General features: G+C 35.9%; 1 protein-coding gene across 5 annotated transcripts in view; it reads right to left on the bottom strand.

Annotated features, from left to right (window-relative positions):
• Window positions 1-22,992, bottom strand: part of LOC138326489 (neuron navigator 2-like) — a 458,029-nt gene that overhangs the window by 364,688 nt on the left and 70,349 nt on the right. The gene's annotated exons all lie outside the window — the stretch shown is intronic.

Here is a 22,992-nt window from a genome sequence, read left to right as displayed (position 1 = left end):
AACTTTCCAAAATTCAGTTACACTAGATATTGTCTATTGAATCATAGTATATTTAAAAAAACCAGTTATCAGTTATCTATAAGAAATTTCATTTTATCCAACAATGCCCCTGACCTTTGACCTTTCACTGGTGGTTTTTGTAGGTTGTCACGTCATTGTAGAGTGGGAATCTATACTAGAATAAGAGGACGAATATAGCTATCAAGTGAAAACAGACAGTGATTGTCACTAGTCAGGTACAGCGAATCCTCACAGACGACGATTTGATCGCACCGGGCTGTCTCGTGTGCCGTGGTGACGATTGGCAGTGGGGATTCCAAGATGGAGGACCTGAAAACTGTTGGAGTTGTGTGTATTGACGTTACAACAGAGTGGTCTTGTACATGTGAGTACATGCGTACTGTCATTATATTCACATGTGATTATATATTACATAAACTATTATTTTGTCCTTAATCTTTGGCGTTAAGGTTTAATAATAAATAATATAACTATTTACCAATAATAAAAAAAATATTGTTCCAGGTCCGTTGGCCGAATGGACATAGTAACTGGTACAGGTTTGGGCCGAAGGAATGTTTTGATGTCCAGATATGGTAAGTTACATTTCGTCTCTTTACTGTATTTGCTGGTGATAACCGCCCCTCCCTATAAGAGAGACCCCACCACTCTTCTGGAGAAGGAAGAAAGTAATAAATGCGCTCCCTTCCCATTCCATTGGATATGTGACTATAATTTGACAACTAATTGTGATGCTATCAAAACATGCAACATCCAGCATTGTATCCGCATATGTAACTTGAACTTGTGAGTTCTTTCACATGTGAATTACAACTGTTATGCATCTTAAAGGAAAGACGGCATATGCACATTAAATGTGCATTAAGTATTTGAAAGAATTAAAATATTGACTTTTTTTTTATTTTAAGAAGATTTTCTTCCACAACTTACATTTAGTTTATTTGGTTTTTTTTTCTTTAAGAAATGCCCCCTTTTGTTATAATTTTTGAGACTGATGTGTTCACAAAAGTAAGATGTGTAAATGTACGATAAAGATTGTTGGCTATATTTTTCAGGGAACCATATAGATATCCCAAATGGATTTGCAGGATCACCAACGAGTGTTCAACCAAGGGAGACTTTTTGCCGCCAAAGCCAAGCAAAGCACAAATGGTGACGTCTGACCTCTAGTCATAAAGAGGAAGATCCTGTCTTAAGTTATAAACCTGATGAAGATGTTCAAGCTGATACCTAGGGGTGATGAAGTGTCGCTCCTAGTACTACTGACCTAGGGGGTGCTGAAGTGTGTCTATCCTCCTAATACTGCTGTGAAAGATGAACCCCAAAGTAACAGGCCTGAGGCAGAAATGGTAACGTTCTGCTGTGTCAGGGTCAGAGATGATATAGAAAGCATGTTCATCTTCCGCCAAACGACATGTCACCCATCAGCTCTGACGGCCTCAGCACCAGTCAGCATACCTGGGCCATCATTTAAACCAGCCAACGTCACTGAGTGATCAGACGGATTTGTCAATAGATCCATGCAACAATCCAAGATTCAAAGAAACAAAACTCGGTAAAGTACAGTAAAACAGGTGTTATAGAATGCACACTCATACAACAAATCATTCCCTGGTCTTACAGTTAACAGGTTATGTAGTAAGTGTATAATGAATAATGTTTAGGCCAAGAGTGATTTTGTTTGGTACTCAAGGGATGTCTGTTATAACCTTGTTTTACTGTAGTTTTAATTATGATTGGAATTCTCTTTTGGTCTTGATTTTGTAATATTGATGCATCAATAACACTTTAGTCAGAATGTAACATTTTACCCTGCTCAGCTATGATGTAGAACTGTTTCAACTCAATTAGTCGTTTTCTACTACTAGAATGCAATAAATTATTAAAGATTGCTTTTGGAAAACAATAGCAAGCAAATCAATGTACATATCTGTAACAATTTGGACCTCCCTTAAAAAACAGAGAGATTTTGTGTGTCTTATGTGTGTGTGCATATGTGTCTTTTTTTGTATTTTGTTTTCCATTGCTAGAAAGTAGGTTTCAAAAAAAACAAAAATTTCACAAAACAGACAATAGTACAACTTTAGCCTAACAATGAAACTTTTGATGAAGTTGTTTTCTTTTGTTTTTAATTTGAAGATTTAGAAATGGAATGCAACATGCATGCCACTAAGGGTAAAGACACCAGATGTTTCGATTGAAAAAGTATCCCTGAATTTTCTGATCATTTACACAAGGATTCATTACCAGTTTAACTCCCCTGGATTTTATCTCCTGGGGAGAGCTCGAGTGCGCCAAGTCAAACATTGTCCGTCCGGAGCAGATTCTAAAGAGGTTTACCGCAGAAGATGTGCGAATAGTGAGAATTGGTATAAATAAAAATCTTAACAAATGGATTGCATTCTCAGAGGCCTGTACAAAAGACCTTGAGCTGGAAAAACAGAAAAATAGAAAACACAGCAGCAAGAATGTCAAAATAGATGGACAATGGTAAGATTTCTCAAAATTAAGAAGAAAAAGGTTTTCCTTTAATTTTTAGCTCACCTGGCCCTGGTGAGCTTATTGTCATGGCACGGCGTCCGTCGTCCGTCCGTCATCGTGTACGTTTCCGGTCATTTCCGTCCGTAGCCGTCCGTTCCGTATGTCAACATTTCGATTAAATCGCTACTAAGTCCTGCATGGAGTTCTGCATGTTTTGTATTCTCTTGAACCAAATTTTATAGCCACTTGAAACATCCCCAATGTGTTGGCGCGAAAACTGGGAAACAGATTTTGTGTATAAATTACTTCGGCTCTGACCTACCGTAAGTGGCAGGAAGTGGCCAAGGTGCCCAAAAAGGGGAAATAGAGGGAAATCCTATAAATCGGTGACTATGTCCTAGAGTTCTGCATGGATTGAAACCAAATATTTTGCAAGAAACAGGTGGCCTTTGAGGTAAGGGAAACAGAGCTTGTAAAAATTTTGGGCTCTGACCGCCGGGGCAGTAGAGGTGGGGCTCAATACTGGGAAATAGAGTTATTTTGTCTACATTTTGCCCTAAACAATCACCTCAATTTTGTCAGAGTGTTATCAACATCTTTTAATTTTGCAAATCTCCTGCAAAAGGGACTAAAAAGATGCAAAATCATAAATATGATACAACAAATAGCAATATGGTGCAAATCAGGAAAGGCATGTCTTCAGGTGGGGTCTTTGAAAAGTTTTGCATCAAAGAATTGGTTTACAAATCGACATATGAATTTCCATGGAGTTTAAGTTCACAAAACATTTGAAAACAAAAACAATTATTGCATTGTAAGCATGTTTTACCATCAAGATATGGATCTAAGATCGTAAGATTTTTTTTATCCTGACACAATGTCGTATTAAGCAATTAAATATGGATCTTTTCTGCCGATTTAATATGCATGCATGTTTAATCAGTGGACGAAGGCAAACACGTCCGTTACCTGTCACGGTCCCCCCTGGACTGGTGGAATTCCTGATCGATGCCTTGATGCATTTTTAAACAGCACACAGGTAAGCCATGTGTGTGTTCAGCAGAGGAGATTTATAAATCTCACTTCATCAATTATTTATACCCAGTGGCCATTAGCAACTGGAGGACAAATTGTTCCTAGCGCGTAATCGGTCAAAATCTACAAAGAGAACGGTTTGCCTTAATTTGCCCCGTGTTCTATAGCTTCCGGACAATACACGCAATATTGTAAGGAAGTCTGGTTGAGTTCTTTTTGATGAAATAAATTTCTTATGCACTCAATTAAAACTGTGAAAAAATGATATTTGTACAAAGAATACATTTTTCAGATTAATTACAACTAGAAATGGCTGTGAGACATTAATACCCAACTCTACCCACCCCATCTCCCCTTTATTTTATAATTCGTGAAACCAATCTGATATAAATACAGATCCTTATTCCATTCTTGTTCCAAAGAGGATCTAACAACGTCACTTTTGGGGACACATTCATATGACCTTTCAAATTCACAAATAAAATATTACAAACTCAAAAATTTGCTGACGAGGGCAAACAATTTTGCAAGGGCTGTTAAAATAATTTTGAGTAGGTAGCCATTTCGCCCAAAGCTAGAGCACAACATAGCTACAGGTTTATGTATCTTGTGACGATCTATATAATGTTTTCAGTAATACAGTTAGGTGGAGAAAACACATTTGAACTGAGTATAAAGGGGGTTAGAACGTGACCCCTGATGAGATGTTGCTATGTCCTCTAGGGATCAAACTGGGAATAAGGACGTGTATTTTAATCAAATTGTTGGCAAGGCTGGATTAATGAAGGTACTGTGAACCAAAATATGATGATGAACTTTTGCTTAGCAATGATATTGACATCACGCCAAAGGAAAACATTAAAAATGTCCATTTCTTGAAATATCAAATAACAAGGGCCATAACTCTTGTTAAATATATTTTAAACAGTATTATTTATACTTAAATTGATACTGCTGACAAAATGTTCATATGTATTAACTGGAAAATTTATATATCTCATATATACAGATAGTCACATCAAACCTGGACATGATTTTGACATCTTAGAGACAACATTTTAATAGGCAGTTGTCAAAATAATCTGGGCAGATATTTTAATATAGGTCACAAAGGTTACAATAAAAACAGGTGATGTTCTCAAACACGATTGGTTCAGATGTGGTTCAGATGTCAACCACGTTATTCTACTAACATTATCAAAACTATATGCCTTTATCAGGAAATGAATTTTTCCAGTGACTGGAAGAACAGTTTTGAAGGATAAAAAACTGACAAATTTATCAATAACATATTACGGTAAAAGCCTTCGTATTCAATCCCAACAATGTAATATAGAACTAGGTCAGTCACTATCTCCACCATACGCAACATTCATAAAAGCAGTCAATAAATATTGGATGATGTAAATATGACAGATAGCATTAGGTTAAATTAGACACAGTAATTATATCTATACATATAGATAAGAGAGTTAGACTGTCCACTGTGTAGTGTCAGGATAGAGGGACCATGCTGAGTCAGTACCCTTGACCGAAGGGAAGGGTTGACCCCCGTGGTGACCACATGATAGCAGGTCTCAGTAAGAGCTAAAATAAATGTTTGTTTTTATATTTAAAACAAGTAATAAGTAAAGAATTATAATAGTGAATAATGTAATTTACTAAGCATTGGATACAGCAAGATGTGTATTATTGATATACTGAGTTACAATTCAATAGGCAGTATAGTTTGGAAGCTGTATAGCTTTTACAGTAATGTTTAGTATGTGAAAGTCAGTATTTCTAATGTAACATTTGTAATTAATAATAGTTCTATATATTTTCTACATCATAAGAAAGAAGATAAAGTTATCTTTAATTTGCAACCTTTATATTGGTTGTGTACTGTATGGTTTCATTAATATATTAGGATAAAGATGTATCAGAAACACAGACTAGGCCTGTCAGGCAAAACCTAGAGATCCTTAGGGAGTCTGATTAGGGTGTCTTCTACCAGGTGTTGCAGGGACTTGTATAGTAAGGTCTTAGAGCCCAAAATACAGTTCCAGAGAGACTAGTAGTTTGAGAAGTTCTAGAAGTGACAAAAGGTTATAGTAAGACCATTGGAATATATATATATATAAACATGGAGTGCAATTGGTGAATGTGAGATGCTGATGATGTAAAATTGTGGAACCCTAAGTAATAAATATGAGGAACTGGCAGTACGGATTGGACATTATATTTTTAGTGTAAACTAAGCATAATCATTATGTATGATTATGCAAGTGCTATGACCAGCCACGACGGCCGGTCATACAGTGGTGGAGAATCCTGGGGCAGGCACAATACCAGCTTGTGAACACTGCAAAACTACAGATCCTCGGGTCGAAATTAACATCAATATGGCCTCCAAAGATTTAAACATCAATGTGACACCTTTTTCCGGAGAAGGAAATGCCAAAATTTGGCTCAACAAGTTTGAAAAAGTTTCCAAGTTGAGGAAATGGAAAGAGGAGGACAAAATTTTGCATTTTTCATTGGCGCTGATCAACAAAGCAGAACAATGGTTTTATAGCCTTGAGGAAGAAAGCCAGAACAATTTTGACAAAGCTGTAGAAAGTTTTCAGCAACGTTTTTTTCAAAGTGAGGTCTCTCGGCCTAAATTAATTAGACAATTTCTTGCCAGTGTACAAGAAGATGGAAGTGATGTCATCTCATATATTGAAAAGGTACAAACTTTAGGAGCAGAACTTGGCCGCAGTCAGGAGGAGATTAAAGACGTGGTGGTAAATGGTCTGTGTCCTGACATTAGGAAATTTGTATTGAGTAAGGAAGCACAGTCCCTGAAGGAAATAGTGATATATGGGAAAATGTTTGAGTCAATGGAGCAGGAGGGTACCAACAACACAGAACTGTTTAATAAGGTAGCTGCCTTACAACAGGAGCTGGAGGACCTCCGAAAACAAACAAGCGGTGCGAGTGCTCATGTAACATAGTAAAGACTGGACAATCCAATTCCAAATGGATCCAGAGGAACCAGCAAAAGAGAGGCAATTCAAGTGGCATACAATGCAGACATTGTGGTGAGTACCAGCATGTTGCACGTGATTGTAGGTTCCGAAATTCTAAATGTTTTCATTGTCAGAAAGTCGGCCACATTAAGGCAATTTGTAGGGCCGCCAAAAATCAAAAATAGGGGTGCGCGCCTGTCCCAAAGAAAATCTTTAGGGATAGGCAGGAACAAAAAGTGGGAAGTAGTCCGAAACCGGAATCAAAAAGACAAGAATTTCCCCTAGATAAATATTTAGTGAGTGTCAGGGTAGGCAATCAGGTATGTTCAGCCTTAGTAGATACTGGAGCCCAGGGAGTGTCATGTATAGGGGCTAGTGTTTTATGTAAATCAGGACTAGGCATAGAAAACTTGGAAAAGTCAGAGCTCAAATGGTTGCATAGTGCAGATGGCAGTGATATTGTAATCAAGGGGCAGATAACTATACCCATAGCCATTGGTCATCTGACAATGTGTCAAAAATTCCAGATAGTTGAGAATCTTAGTTTTCCCATGATTTTAGGCACTGATTTCCTGAAAACTCATAATGCTAAAATAGATTGTGGAAAGGGATGTCTAGAATTAGAAGGAGGGATAGCTGTTGTGGGATTTTTACAGCCTAGTCAGGAAAAATCAAACCTAGCCAGAGTACTAAATAACATCAATATATCTCCCAGGTCAGTTAGTACTATTAAGGTCACAACAAGTAAGAATTGTACAGGAACCAATCTTTTAGAACCTTTGTCAAGTTTACCATCAAAGTTACACATCATGGGTGCTAGGTCAGTTTCTACTGTTAAGAAGAATAGTACAGTTTACCAAGTGTTAAACCCAACAAATAAGATGGTTGAACTAAAAGCTAAACAACCTATTGCCATGGTAAAACAGATAGAACAAAATCAAATTTTTGATGATCTCCCCTTACAGGATGGCAGTAACAAAGTAACCCCAGTGTCTAGCATTAGTACAAAGACAAACAACACAGATAGTGTAAATGTACAAAAAGCTAAAGACATAGGAATCTCTATAGAAAACTCTGATCTAACAACAGAACAGAAAAATAAACTTCTCAGTTTTCTAGGGAAAAATAGAGATGTATTTGCAAAAGACATGAGTGAGTTAGGTACCACAAACCTCTACTTTCACGAGATAGACACAGGTGAAGCTAAACCTATCAAACAAAGATTTTACCGAACTTCACCTGGTGCAAAAAGGGAGATAGAGAATCAAACTAAAGAGATGTTAGACAATGACATCATTGAGGAAGCCAATACACCTTGGCAAAGTCCGGTTGTCCTGGTTAAGAAAGCAAGTGGTGAATATAGATTTGCTATTGATTACCGAAAGGTAAATCAGGTGACAAAACCAATAAGTTTCCCCATACCTCGCTTTGAGGACATATCTGATACCATTGGCCAGGCCAAAGCAAAATTTTATTCTAGTCTTGACTTAAGGGCAGGTTTTTGGCAAATTCCTATTTCAGAAGAATCAAAACCAAAAACAGGATTCGTAACACATGAAGGTGTTTATCAGTTTAAAAAGCTACCATTTGGTCTGTCAAATTCACCTACAGCATTTTCAATGGTCATGACTGAAGTTTTAAGAGACCTTAGCTACAAGTTTGCACTTGTCTATATAGATGACATTCTAGTGTTTTCTTCAACATTTGAAGAACATCTTGACCATTTAAGTCAGGTCTTTGACAGATTACGCAGTGCAAACCTGCGGCTCAAACCAGCTAAGTGTAATTTTGCGGTGTCTAGTGTCAAATACCTCGGCCATATTTTCTCAACAAACGGCATCAGTGTCAATCCTGAGAAAATAAAGGCAGTAACAGAATACCCTGTCCCAAGATCACAACATGATGTTCGGGCATTTTTAGGGTTATGTAACTACTACCGCCGGTTTGTCAAAGGTTTTGCTGCAATAGCAGCTCCCCTTAATGAACTTCTAAAATCAGAGGTTGAATTCAAATGGTCAGAGGAGTGCAAGTCAGCTTTTGAAATGCTCAAAACAAGTTTGACAACTGCACCTATACTGGTGTATCCCGATTTTGACAAAGAGTTTATTCTCTATACAGATGCGTCAACCAAAGCTATAGGGTATGTACTTGGTCAAAAAGACAGTAATGGAAAAGAAAGAGTTGTAGCGTATGGTGGCAGAGCCTTACGTAAAGCTGAAAAGAATTGGGGTATCACAGACTTGGAAGGTCTTGCTTTAGTGGAAGGTATCAGGTACTACCATGTGTACTTAGCTTCTAAAAAGTTTGTGGTATATACTGATCATATGGCTATTAAAACTATTCAGAATAGTAAGCAAAAAGCAGGTAGAATAGCTAGATGGGCATTGTTGTTGCAGGGGTACAACTTTGTCGTAGAACATAAAGCAGGTAAACAGCATTCTAATGCTGACAGTCTGTCTCGTCGAGATTATCCTGAAGAGAAAGATCAGAATGACAAAGTACATGAGGTAGTTGTAGCATCAATCAGTAGAAACCCTTCGTCTCGCATGGAATACACATTACATTGGCCTGAAAGTGTTCCAACTTGTGCTTCAATAAAATCAAGTGTGGTTAAAGAAAAGGTACTCTCAGATACTAATGATGACAATTTTGCAGGGGCAGAAAAGTCAGTTTCAGCAATGAGTTCTGAGGAAATGAGGGATATTCAGATCAAAGATCCTAAACTGAAGCCTATGATGGATTATCTTCAGTGTAGAACATTGCCTGAAGACAAAAAGTTAGCCCATACCATAGTAGTAGAATCCAATGATTTCTTGATGGATAATGGTGTGCTGTATCATCTGTATTATCCAAGAGGTAAAGGGTTGAAAAGTGAAAGAGTTATCAAACAACTGGTAGTCCCAAAATCACTACAGAATGATGTTCTTCTCAGTTATCATGATGCATTGACAGCAGGTCATCAAGGCATTGAGCGCACATATCACAGTATCAGACTAAAGTACTTCTGGTATAAAATGTTTCAAGATATCCAGTACTATTGTAAGTCATGTGAGGCTTGTGCTAGGGCAAAGCGAGATACACATCAAAGTTCTGCGCCTCTAAAACCTCTTCCAGTCGAAGATGTATTTAGTCGTATACACATGGACATATTGGGACCTTTACCCAAAACAACACAAGGTCATAGATATATCTTACTTATAGTGGATTCATTTTCTAAATGGTGTGAAGCTTTTCCACTTGTCTCATATGAGGCAGCTGAGATTGCTAGAGTTCTATACAATGAATTCATATGCAGGTATGGAGCACCAGAGTCTATTTTGACAGATAGAGGTCAAAACTTTGTGTCAATCCTTGTAAAGGAGTTATGTAAGATCTTTGATATCACCAAGATTCAAACTTCGTCATACCATCCGCAGACAAATGCGACATGTGAACGCATGAATGACAGCATAGCAACTAGTCTCAGAAGTTACTGTAATGAGAAGCAGTCAAACTGGCATGACATTTTACCTAGCATCATGTTGAGCTATAGGGCAGTGCCTTCGACACAGTCAACGCAATTTTCGCCCTATTTTCTATTGTTTGGAAGAGAGTGTCGGTTGCCGATAGATACGGTCTTGACGCCTACTACCACAGTGGGTAAATCAGCAGAATCACATCTAGCCAAAATAATAGAAAACCACGAGACATTTAGGCAGCTAGCTAAAGATAATGTCAGGAAAGCTCAGGCTAAATATAAGAAGCAGCATGACAAAAATGCCAAAAACCCTGATTTCAGAATAGGAGAAAGAGTTTGGTTGCACTGTAAACGAGTTCCTATTGGGTTGTCACCAAAATTATGCCAGAAATGGGTGGGCCCATTTTACATTACAAATGCCATGGACAACCATAGGTTTAAAATCAGGAACTGTCAGACACATAAAGTGGTAAAGTCACTTGTGCATGCAAACAGACTGAAAAGGTATATCAGTCCAGAGCTGAGACCTACCAATCCTCCTGAAGGATCAGATGAAAATCAAGATGCTAACCCTGAGTTAATTGATGACTCGGATGTTGAGTCTGATCAAGAGGTAAATGCTACCAATGATGCTAGTCAGAGTAGTCAAGGTTTGGATGATACAGACAGTACAAATAGACCTATTGTTACTCAGCAGAAATCTGGAGACAGTGCCAGTAATAGCCTTACTGTTGACAGAATTATATGCTGTAAACCAAGTAACAAGGTGAAATGGTACCGAGTCAAATGGAAGGAACAAAGAGAAACTTCTTGGGTAAAAGAAGAGGCTTTACATCCTCACTTGATCAGAGAGTTCCATATTCAAAAGACTCAGAGAGGTACAATGAAGAAAAAGAATAGGAATAAAAAGAAGTTGTAGTGTATATATAGAGTAGTTAAAAAAAAATAGAAAAATGCCATTCCTCTAGTATTGTATGATTATTATTTTTGTTTTGATGTAGCGTATAATTGACACACAACCATGTAAGATAGTGGTATAAAGAAGAGTATGTAGGTATAAAATATATGCATATAGGTATATATGGGCACCAGAAAGTACTAAATAGACTTTATATCCTTTTCTCATACTGATAGATCTTGAGCTTTAGCAACTTGAGTTCTAGGATTTCTAGCAGTTTCAGAATTATTTACGAAATTTGTGCACAAAATATTCGGAAACTTTGGGGTAACATTTGTTTTTTTTTAACTGTTAGGATTTTAGTATTTTGAGCCCTGCTTTAGTTATAGGTTTATTTTGTTGAGAATACGATAGTAAAATCCCTTTGAATATTACATATCAAATGTATTGTATAATTGTGCTGATATAAATACTCAAACCGTTCAGGGACATATCCAGGTACAGGTGTGTCTGAGGGTACAGAGAGTATCCAATAACTTAGGTACAGAAGGGTACTGGAAGGGTTAATACTTAAAGATAAAACTACCGGTAGAAATAAGTAATAGAACAAAGTTTGAGTAATCACCTCAGTTATGTTCATGGGATATAATAAGTCTTGGAGATATAAGTAGTACACAGGAATATGTGGTACTGAGGCATGTAGGATACATGTATACAATGTATATAGCTATAGAGAAATAGTTATAAGAACACCAGTTAGTATTGTTCTGGAAAGCCAAACAGCTTTGGGAAGAATTCAGTATAAATAGCTGTATTGTAACGTTTTATTCAATAGATAGATGAACACTTACTCTCAGTGCTGAGATGATTTAGGACTTGTCCTATCTTTTTGTTCTATCACTCAAAATCTATTTTGTTTAAGAACGTTGCATGGAACCTACAATTTGTGTGCAATTTGTTGTTACTCAATGATATGAAACATGAACAGTTTCAAATGTGAGCTTAAACGCTATATTTTCAATCGTGGAATTGAAGTGGTTGTGAATATGTCAATGTATGGACAAAAGTGAATATATATAGTGCTAAAAAAAACACGGACAGTTTCAGTAATACAGCACTAGAATATATATTAAATTGAGCATTTTTATCGAACGTTCTACAGCTCATGGAAAACGAACTGTCACCAAGCAAAATGAGTTAATTTTTGCATGTCTATACAATATACTTATGAAATTATTATACATGATTATATATTATGTTGAGAATTGGAATGCAAGAGTGAGAAACAGATAAAATAGAAATGATATTTTACAAATATTATGTACATATAAAGCAAATTTGTGGAACAAATTTAAATGGTGTAAGGGCGTATATGACAGATAGCATTAGGTTAAATTAGACACAGTAATTATATCTATACATATAGATAAGAGAGTTAGACTGTCCACTGTGTAGTGTCAGGATAGAGGGACCATGCTGAGTCAGTACCCCTGGCTGAAGGGAAGGGTTGACCCCCGTGGTGACCACATGATAGCAGGTCTCAGTAAGAGCTAAAATAAATGTGTTTGTTTTATATTTAAAACAAGTAATAAGTAAAGAATTATAATAGTGAATAATGTAATTTACTAAGCATTGGATACAGCAAGATGTGTATTATTGATATACTGAGTTACAATTCTATAGGCAGTATAGTTTGGAAGCTGTATAGCTTTTACAGTAATGTTTAGTGTGTGAAAGTCAGTATTTCTAATGTAACATTTGTAATTAATAATAGTTCTATATATTTTTTACTACATCATAAGAAAGAAGATAAAGTTATCTTTAATTTGCAACCTTTATATTGGTTGTGTACTGTATGGTTTCATTAATATATTAGGATAAAGATGTATCAGAAACACAGACTAGGCCTGTCAGGCAAAACCTAGAGATCCTTAGGGAGTCTGATTAGGGTGTCTTCTACCAGGTGTTGCAGGGACTTGTATAGTAAGGTCTTAGAGCCCAAAATACAGTTCCAGAGAGACTAGTAGTTTGAGAAGTTCTAGAAGTGACAAAAGGTTATAGTAAGACCATTGGAATATATATATATAAACATGGAGTGCAATTGGTGAATGTGAGATGCTGATGATGTAAAATTGTGGAACCCTAAGTAATAAATATGAGGAACTGGCAGTACGGATTGGACATTATATTTTTAGTGTAAACTAAGCATAATCATTATGTATGATTATGCAAGTGCTATGACCAGCCACGAGGGCCGGTCATAGTTAACATAAAAGCGAAATCCAATCCCTATATTTACACTCACATGACTTTTTTCATTTATATTTTATGCAATAAAATCGTCATTTGAATGTGACGTAATTATTCAATAAAAGTCGGTCAAAAGTGGGAGGAGCTTACTCAATTGAACAGCGAATGATGACTCTTCACATAAGGTAGAATTATTCATCCGCGACGACAAAAAGTTCAATATTTTATTGTAAAATAAACATGACAAACAAAGTCAATTTCAGAGATAATTTGATTTAATCAGATCAGAACTTTAAATATATATTCAATTTTGCTAAAAGTTAGTATATAGCGTAATAACATAAAGAATTTGTACACGGTCACATGTGTGTACTCGGTGACCGTTATTGTGCAGCGAGGCGAAGCTGACGCACGCTTACACACTGGAGTTGTCAAAACACCGATTTTCAAGTAGCTCAATGTGTTTGAGATGTCGTCTGACTTGACGATATTACATCCTTGGGAGCCATGTGATGTGAAATAATCAGTATTTCTAATGTAAAACAAATTTGTAATTAATAATAGTTCTATATATTTTGGTCATAAGAAAGAAGATAAAGTTATCTTTAATTTGCAACCTTTATATTGGTTGTGTACTGTATGGTTTCCATTAATATATTAGGATAAAGATGTATCAGAAACACAGACTAGGCCTGTCAGGCAAAACCTAGAGATCCTTAGGGAGTCTGATTAGGGTGTCTTCTACCAGGTGTTGCAGGGACTTGTATAGTAAGGTCTTAGAGCCCAAAATACTGTTCCAGAGAGACTAGTAGTTTGAGAAGTTCTAGAAGTGACAAAAGGTTATAGTAAGACCATTGGAATATATATATATAAAACATGGAGTGCAATTGGTGAATGTGAGATGCTGATGATGTAAAATTGTGGAACCCTAAGTAATAAATATGAGGAACTGGCAGTACGGATTGGACATTATATTTTTAGTGTAAACTAAGCATAATCATTATGTATGATTATGCAAGTGCTATGACCAGCCACGAGGGCCGGTCATAGTTAACATAAAAGCGAAATCCAATCCCTATATTTACACTCACATGACTTTTTTCATTTATATTTTATGCAATAAAATCGTCATTTGAATGTGACGTAATTATTCAATAAAAGTCGGTCAAAAGTGGGAGGAGCTTACTCAATTGAACAGCGAATGATGACTCTTCACATAAGGTAGAATTATTCATCCGCGACGACAAAAAAGTTCAATATTTTATTGTAAAATAAACATGACAAACAAAGTAAATTTCAGAGATAATTTGATTTAATCAGATCAGAACTTTAAATATATATTCAATTTTGCTAAAAGTTAGTATATAGCGTAATAACATAAAGAATTTGTACACGGTCACATGTGTGTACTCGGTGACCGTTATTGTGCAGCGAGGCGAAGCTGACGCACGCTTACACACTGGAGTTGTCAAAACACCGATTTTCAAGTAGCTCAATGTGTTTGAGATGTCGTCTGACTTGACGATATTACATCCTTGGGAGCCATGTGATTATATAATCTACGCTCATATCGCCATCGATAGATGAAACAAATTCACTTGTATTCGATGGATACAATGTATTTGTGGTGACGCGTAACTGTCAACACGTGGATTATTAGCGGTGCATGTTTTATAATACACATGATTAAATTCTCAAAGAACAAAGACAAGAGGATATGTTTATAACTGACCTCTATCAGAGGATCTCACGCCCGTCCACCTCAAAGACTCGATCGTAGGACGAACATAGGCACAGAGGTAATGTTTTCATTTGACACTCATCATTTTTAACAAAAATGAAAGCACGTCGCCCCGGTCGGGATATTTTTCCGTTTCTTTATAAAATTGTTAATTTAAAAATTGTTTGAATCATATATAAATATAAAACATGTATTATTTTGTTTACATTCTTCCAAAATCCTATGAAAAAACAACAATATATACGTAATGTTGCGTCAAAATGTAAACAAAGCCATGTGTTTCTTTTTAAAAAAAGTAGTCCTTTTACGTTGCACAGAACATTTTCATACGCAAGTTCAAAGTTCAATGTTACCATGCAGTTATGGTAAACAAAATCGGCTAGTACTTACGTATAGTGACCAAGCCTAGCAAGTGTAAATATATAGGTATATCAGTTGTTGCCAATCAATGGTTTACTGCTGAGGAATAGTGTACAAGGAATGAGGTTATGACAATAAGCATAGGTTTATCATTTTTTAACAATCATTCTTTTTAACTGACAATGACTTATTATCAGCCATGTGCTTAGTTATTATATATAAGGCACAAATTAAAAGACATCAGTGCATACTAAAAATGGGCTTATTATCATACATGAGCTTTGTACCATACATGGGCTTATTACAATATATGGGCTTATTGCAATATATGGGCTTATTATGATACATGGGCATATCACCATACATGGGCATATTACCATACATGGGCATGTTACCATACATGGGCATATTACCATACATGGGCTTATTACCAGACATGGGCTTATTATCATACATGAGCTTTGTACCATACATGGGCTTATTACCATACATGGGCTTATTACAATATATGGGCTTATTACAATATATGGGCATATTACCATACATGGGCATATTACCATACATGGGCTTATTACCAGACATGGGCTTATTACCAGACATGGGCTTATTATCAGCCTTTTTTAGAGAGGAATCGTACTATAGTACATATGTATCATATAGTAGACAATTGTGATCATCAGATTATTCACCTTTTTCCAATTTGTTAATGGTAACTAAACACATTATACCAGCTCTGACCAGTTTGACCATTAACAAAATGAGATATATGGTGGACAGGCTGGACAGGAGTGAACGATTAAATCAAGTTTTTCAAACTTCAGAATCCTTATACAAGTTCAATTATGTGAGAAGGATTTACTTGTAAAAATGCCTGAAAAGCATCAGTTTTGTAATTTAATGGTTCAAGAAGGTTTTCTGGTTATCTCAAGCATAGACTAGCTGTATCACAAACCAACACTACCAAAATGTTTGTAATCTATGTCACTGGCAAGTTTTTATTCTATGTCAATGTAAAACTAATTAATTATTGGTAACTACTTATAAAAAAACTAATTATTAACAAAATAAATGTGGGGTTTTTTTTGTATTTTTTTTTTTTTTTTTATCTAACCATAAAGAAAAAATTTATAAAAGCATCCTGTGATGAATAAAGTTGTCTTCTTCGATGTTTTTTTAATTAATCATCAAGAGGATTACCTGATATTTGTTTTCATTCATTTTTATAATCATTTCTCTGTAGTCATAGCAACAATGGCTTTACGGAAATGGGCTCAAAGTGGCAAGGAGTTATTTTGCTGTCCAGAATGTCGTCCCATAATTGTTATTGTAAGATTACAGACTTGCATGTCATTACGAACAATGTCACATGTTGCATCAAAAACACTTTTTAAAACATATCTCAGGAAATGAAAGATATCTTTAAAAAAAATAATGCCACTTGTCACGACTTTTATAGTCCAGGATCAATAAACCTGTACCTTAAGATGAAAGACTAAATGTATTGTGTGTTGAATTAAATCATCTGATTCCGAACTATACAAAACAGCACAGACTAAAATAAACGCCTCAGGACTTTGAAATTAAAATTTCAGATAAGACAATCCCTTATAAGTAATAGTTTTCCAAACAAATTTTTTTTTTTTTAATTTCGGACCATTTAGTAAGAAAATATATTGGTCATGCTTGAGTATGTTGCGGCTTTTTATTTCATTTTCATAATTGGCTTCATCTAAAGATATGTTGTGTATAACGTTTTCCTGGATTTTAAAATAAATAAGAAATATCTGTAGGACAGGATTCCATTACCTCCAGGTGTAATCAAAATGTGGCAGGATGTATTTAATGCATAGTAACAGCCAAGGTCATTTAAAGATGTGTCATGTTTAGGAGGTGGAAGAAAGTTGGAGTACTCAGAGAAAAACCATTTGCCTAAGGTCAGTACCTGACAACTGCCATACATGGGATTCAAACTTCTGACTCAGAGATAGAGGGCTCCACTGGTATTATATATCTGGACATCTTGACCACCCGCCCGTCGAGGCCCTTCATTTGGAAATAACTGAAGTGCACATTTAGACATCAATAGATCCCATCACCAGCCACTACACCACCTACCCACCCCCCTTCCCTCCCATTAATGATTATGGCAAGGGCAAAAACAAATGCAATCTTAAGAAATCCAAATTTGCAACTATGCATTATTTTGAGTTTGTCTGATCGTGATTGAATTACAATGATTTGAGAGACGCTGATTATTGTCTGCCGATGTTATGACAGGCATTGAGTGGTCAATTGTCTCAAGATGACCTTCCAATCAATACGAGACTGGACAGTGTCCACTTCGGCAATCAGGGGACCAGACATACTTACGAACACATATAGGTAATATAATTTACTGTCTGTCGAAATCGTCAACCAAAATTCATCAGATGAGTGAAGTGTCAAGTATCTGATAGGCTTTACGTTGATCCTCTACAGACCATGGCTGGCGATTACATTGAGAGAAATTTCACGATTCCATTTTCTGTCAATAAAGACATCCTATTACCATCTGAAGTATCAATTATAAACCAGTTTGTGTAAAATGGACTATATACCTAGGGAGAAAATATCGTAAATGCCAACCAATTGTCTACAGACTTCATCAGCTTGATACAGCACAAGGACAATATATATTAGTTAATATGCCATCATGATAAGTTGACGCAATATATGATACAACGCTTTGTCTTTGTTAGATGTGGTGAACGACTCATTAGATGTCGCGACATAATACCACACGCCCTCCCACCTTTGTGTCACGTGTTTGAATTTCATGTGGGGCAGTTGCCAGGTTCCAGCCAGCTGGTGGTTGATTTTTCTCCGGGTACTCCGGCTTTCCTCTATCATCTAAAACCTAGTATCTCCTACGCTGATTGATGTTAAGATGTTGAATTAATGAAACCAAACCAATCTTTGTTAGTTTAAGATGATAAAATATTTAACCTATCACATTGAAACAAATTTTCTATTTCTTTTTTGCTTTCTTCCATTACTAATATTTATCTATTTTTTTTGTTACAATGACCTTGATCATTGTCGCTGATGATCATGATACCTATATAAACAGGCGACACCAAAAGCCCTGCTATAGACAGTCATCTGTACACCCCTGGTGGAATGATACACTTTCAATGTGATTGACAAGTTGTCATATTACTTAGGACAGGATAGAGACCGTCAGACATGGCCAACTAGTACACATAGGGGTACCCACATCTCTATCAGGCGAATTATATAGGGTGTTGACCCACCGATCACGATTCAAAATCGAATTACTTTGATTACCACCAAGGAATCTCAGACTCAGTATCTCCTCTTTTCAGGTTAATTCCGCCTATTTTTGGACATTTTAATAGTTTACAATTCAAAAAGAGAGAATTCCTGTAACGATATAAATGATTCTTTAGAGTCACTAGAACTTCAAGACATTTAACGTCACTGTACCTGAATAGGTACAATTTTTCTAATATGCTTTCCATGAGATCAAATGTTTGTCAGTTTCTGACAAGGACTACCCTTAATTGGTACATATGTAAACAACAACAAAACATTTTGTCGTTACTGTAATCTAAAAATAGACCGGTTTTATTTCACATTGCATCACTTCCGGTTTACGCTAGCGAAGGGACCCCTTTTGGTACATGGGACATTTTGCTTTGAATTTCTCGATTGGTGTGCTAAAATTTTTACTGATGCACTTTGGTCGAAAAGTACTGCCATTCAAAACACTACCTAAATCTGGCGAGTCATTTCCCGAATTTTACAGTGAAATTGAAAGACAGTTTGGTGTTCCAATTAAAATATGAGGAATTTTCAATACCCTTCTTCATATAAATCGATTCAAAATAGAACATACTGCTTTAAGAGTATTTTTTGCAATCCGGATCATTAAACCCCCAACCGAGCACCTGGCCTTGTAGGTCGTTTTAGTCAGCAACTTGAGGCATGCGCATTCGTAGTAGTAACAAAAAATGGCGAAGCAGGAGGTTTGAATTGCAGTGCTACACTCTGAAAAGTGGTGTATCTACGTTAATAAAAGACGTATCGTTATGGAAATGATAACCGAAAAATTTTATGGATACAAAAAATAAAACAATAACCTTGTTATAAAAAGATTTATGTTTTGGAAAAAATAATCTTGCTCTTCAGTTTTTAGAATTTTATTATTACAAATATAGCTTACAATTAATGTGTGTGGTTCCTTACAGCCTTTTATTGGCATTTCAAATTGTTATTTGCTTGACAAGAAAATCAATTTCAAGGTTACATAAATGTCAAAAGAATAAAAAAAAAATGGCTGATCAAATATGACTTTTGTATATTTCATTGCTGAAAAAACGTAATCAATATGTTACCATGGTAACAGAGAAATCTACATTGGAAGTTGGAAATAGTATAAGCTTGCAGGAGCAATAAAATATCACCATGGTTTGTAAACAGCTAGCTCACCATTCATAACCAAGGTAGGGTTTTCTATATACCAAAAACACCTAATAGATAGGAAATTATTTATTCAACAAAGTCTCTCTCACACGATATGGACCAACTTGTTCCACATTGCTAAGAACATTTCCAGTATCCTAATTTAATTTGTACACCCTAAACTTGCTCCATATTCTTAGAAACTGCAACTGTGAGAGCCAATTCTGTCGACAACTGTAGAGAAATACATTAGAAGAGGTACTTGAAATGCTGCCTTCCCCAAAACAAGAATAAACAGCACCATTAACTTCCCTCGAAGAATCCATTTCAAGAATAAAGGGAAGAAAAAACCCATGACAAAAATTGGAGGTTTGCTGTTTGTAGTAAATGTGATCGATGGGTTTGTATTTTGGTATTATTTTCTTCCCGTCCCCAATCAATAGCAGAACGATAATTCAAGAGCATGAGTGATAGTAATACCTGAATTGAATGCGATCTCAATCACCTAGATGCTTGTCTGACAAGTAACATGCTCTTCAGACACATGAATCAATTGCTTCCTGGGTCCACATAGTAATTTTATCCCTTTCAATACAGCTTCCTATGACCAAGGAGAGTCGGAAAATGCAGAGGTCACAAGCTATTCGGGCTTAGTTCTGGCCGTCTGCTTCATTTGTCATGACATTTCAGGACATTCGGCTGTAGTATAGTGCTTTGAAACTTCCATCAAACCACGTTGGCTCGAGCCCTCAGTAATCCTGACCAGGTCATTGTCAACATAAAGCAGTCGAAACCTGTTGGGGATGTCAATATCGGAATTGATATATTAACACCCAGCTTACACTCACTTATCGTAAATTTTCATCTTGTTTCCAACGTTCCAGAAGCTGCAAACCCCAAGAAAGAGCCCAGATAAGCCCATGCTGGATCATTTGCAGACGACGACGAATCAAAATTGCATCGTCAATATGCCTATTGGAATAAATTTACGATGTCATGAGAGCACCGAGATTTAGTTTGCATTAGAATAGTAATTCTCTGTGACATTTTTATGTAATCAGCAAATTCTATTTGCCAAGCCACACCATCAAAGTCAATATTCAAAATGTGCCATCTCTTTGCTTTGTTGAATTTAAATCGCTCAATATGGCTTTTGCGTTTCATCTCTTTGCACTGTTGTTTTAACATCTCATCCCATTACACAGGAGACAATGCATTTATTGGGAACATTCTGACTTCCACACAAAACTTTAATCTGTTTACTTAAGCATTGTAAAGCCTCACCATCATCAACACTGGATTCTGTTTTAACCGACAGAAGTCAATATTGAATCCATCCCGCACTAAACTCCGAGGAAGAGGACATTATAATGCTCTCAAAGTGTGAGTTGGGGTTATTCAAGATAACGTAAGATAGTGAAGTATCATGTAATCATTTTCACTGAAATAGACTGAGGCTATATTTATGAGTTTATAGATAACTGATGTTGTTTCCTTGCTTAAGTGTAAAATTATTTTTATCAAGTGAGGTTTGTTTGTTGTGTTCATCATTCAATGAACAATATTCATCATCTAGAGGCATTGTTATAATGTAGTAGCTGCTGGCTACCTCATGTAAAGTATACATGGCCTATTAAAAACCATCCAAACCGATCGTCTGTCAAATGGACTTTAAAGCAACAACATAGACCAGACTGTTTCTTAATTTCAAAAGTTAACATCTAGTTAGGAATTATCAAGCCTTTTTATAATTAATTATCATTTTCTATCCATTTCATTTTTTCAGGATATGTCACATTTGACCTTTTAATGTTTATGTGCTGAAGGTAAAACATAAATAACAGTTATTAATATAATATTCAATATCTGAAGCTTACACACTGGTGAATATGCTGATAACATTATTTCCATATTGACATGATTTATGTATTATCCCTGGTCAATACCATATCCCTAACCAATTCTGTTTCAATAACCCTTTATAACAATATTGACCTCGTATCAGCATCCTCAGATAGCACCTGGGCTCCTAACGAGTTTTCACACCTGTAACTCCAGGTAGATTCCAACTTATCTGACAGTACGCTTTGATTAAACAATTGCATGTCAAACGAGTATCAATCGAGAATCTACGCACCAGCTCATAAAACATTGATAGAAAACCTATTTTCCTACATATTAAGTGCCAAATTCTTCTTTCTACTCCTCATGGCTTATCGTCTTTGGTAGAATGAGGTTCTAAATTTATCAAAATAGCCTACAGTCTGAATAGTAATTTTCCTATTGTTCTTTAAAAATTCATTTAATTTCATATACACGTATATATTGAATGTGAATACATTGATATCATGAAATCCATCCCAAAATACGAAGACTCTTGTTGAAGCACACAGGGAGCTTGATAATAACTCCTACAAAAGTACAGGACAGTCCCTCAGAGAAACCCCTCAGAGTAACACTATAGTTACCTAAGTATTCCTGCATTGTAAGAACTTCGTAAAGAATTCTTGACTTGGGAATGGGTTTCATTGAAGAATTAAATGTTTTATTAATAACACAAAAATAAATATGTTGAAATAAAGCTCTAAAAATGATGTTTAGTATACTAGAAGAATCCCTAGGGCTGGAACTCGAAAAACTTATCTTTTCGTTCTATAGGTGGCAGGATAGTTCTTATGTACAGTCAAACCTGCATTAGTGACCACCTCTGTATAAAGACCACCTGTCTCTTTAGAACATTTTCTTTTGATCCCAAATAACCACTTATAACACAATTAAATTTGACCTGTGTAAAAAAGACTACATGACTGCAATTTTCCTTTGGATGGTCTTTATAGACAGGTTTGACCATATATTTTTTTCTAGCTTTTAATTTGCCATACAGTGGCACTTGAAATAAATTTAAATAAATTTTGGTTACATTATAGCTACAGGAATGTCGGTAATTGATTTTCGTTCATACGACATACACAAGTGTATCCGAACTGCACCATGCTATAATTACTGAACACACTGTAAATTAAACGAAACTGACAGAAAACAAAAGGCTAATGATGCATCTAGGTCACAAAGATGCTTAACAAACTTGCTCACAAGATGTTTGAATTGATGAGCATGGGATAATCTAATTTTCTCACGTCTTTTGTAATGTTGAATTTTCTTTTTTGTTCTTCAACAAATTTCCTGTTTCATTACAATTGCGGTGATGAATGGCTATAGCACTTTCTGACAGTGTTACACTAATTCTTTATACTTCTAACCGTCACAGACTAAATACGGAAAGCTAACCATA

The sequence above is a fragment of the Argopecten irradians genome, chromosome 1 (genome assembly GCF_041381155.1).
Source record: "Argopecten irradians isolate NY chromosome 1, Ai_NY, whole genome shotgun sequence".
NCBI lineage: Eukaryota > Metazoa > Mollusca > Bivalvia > Pectinida > Pectinidae > Argopecten > Argopecten irradians.
The sequence above is the reverse complement of the archived record's forward strand: the minus strand, read 5'-3'. Positions and strand labels throughout refer to the sequence as shown.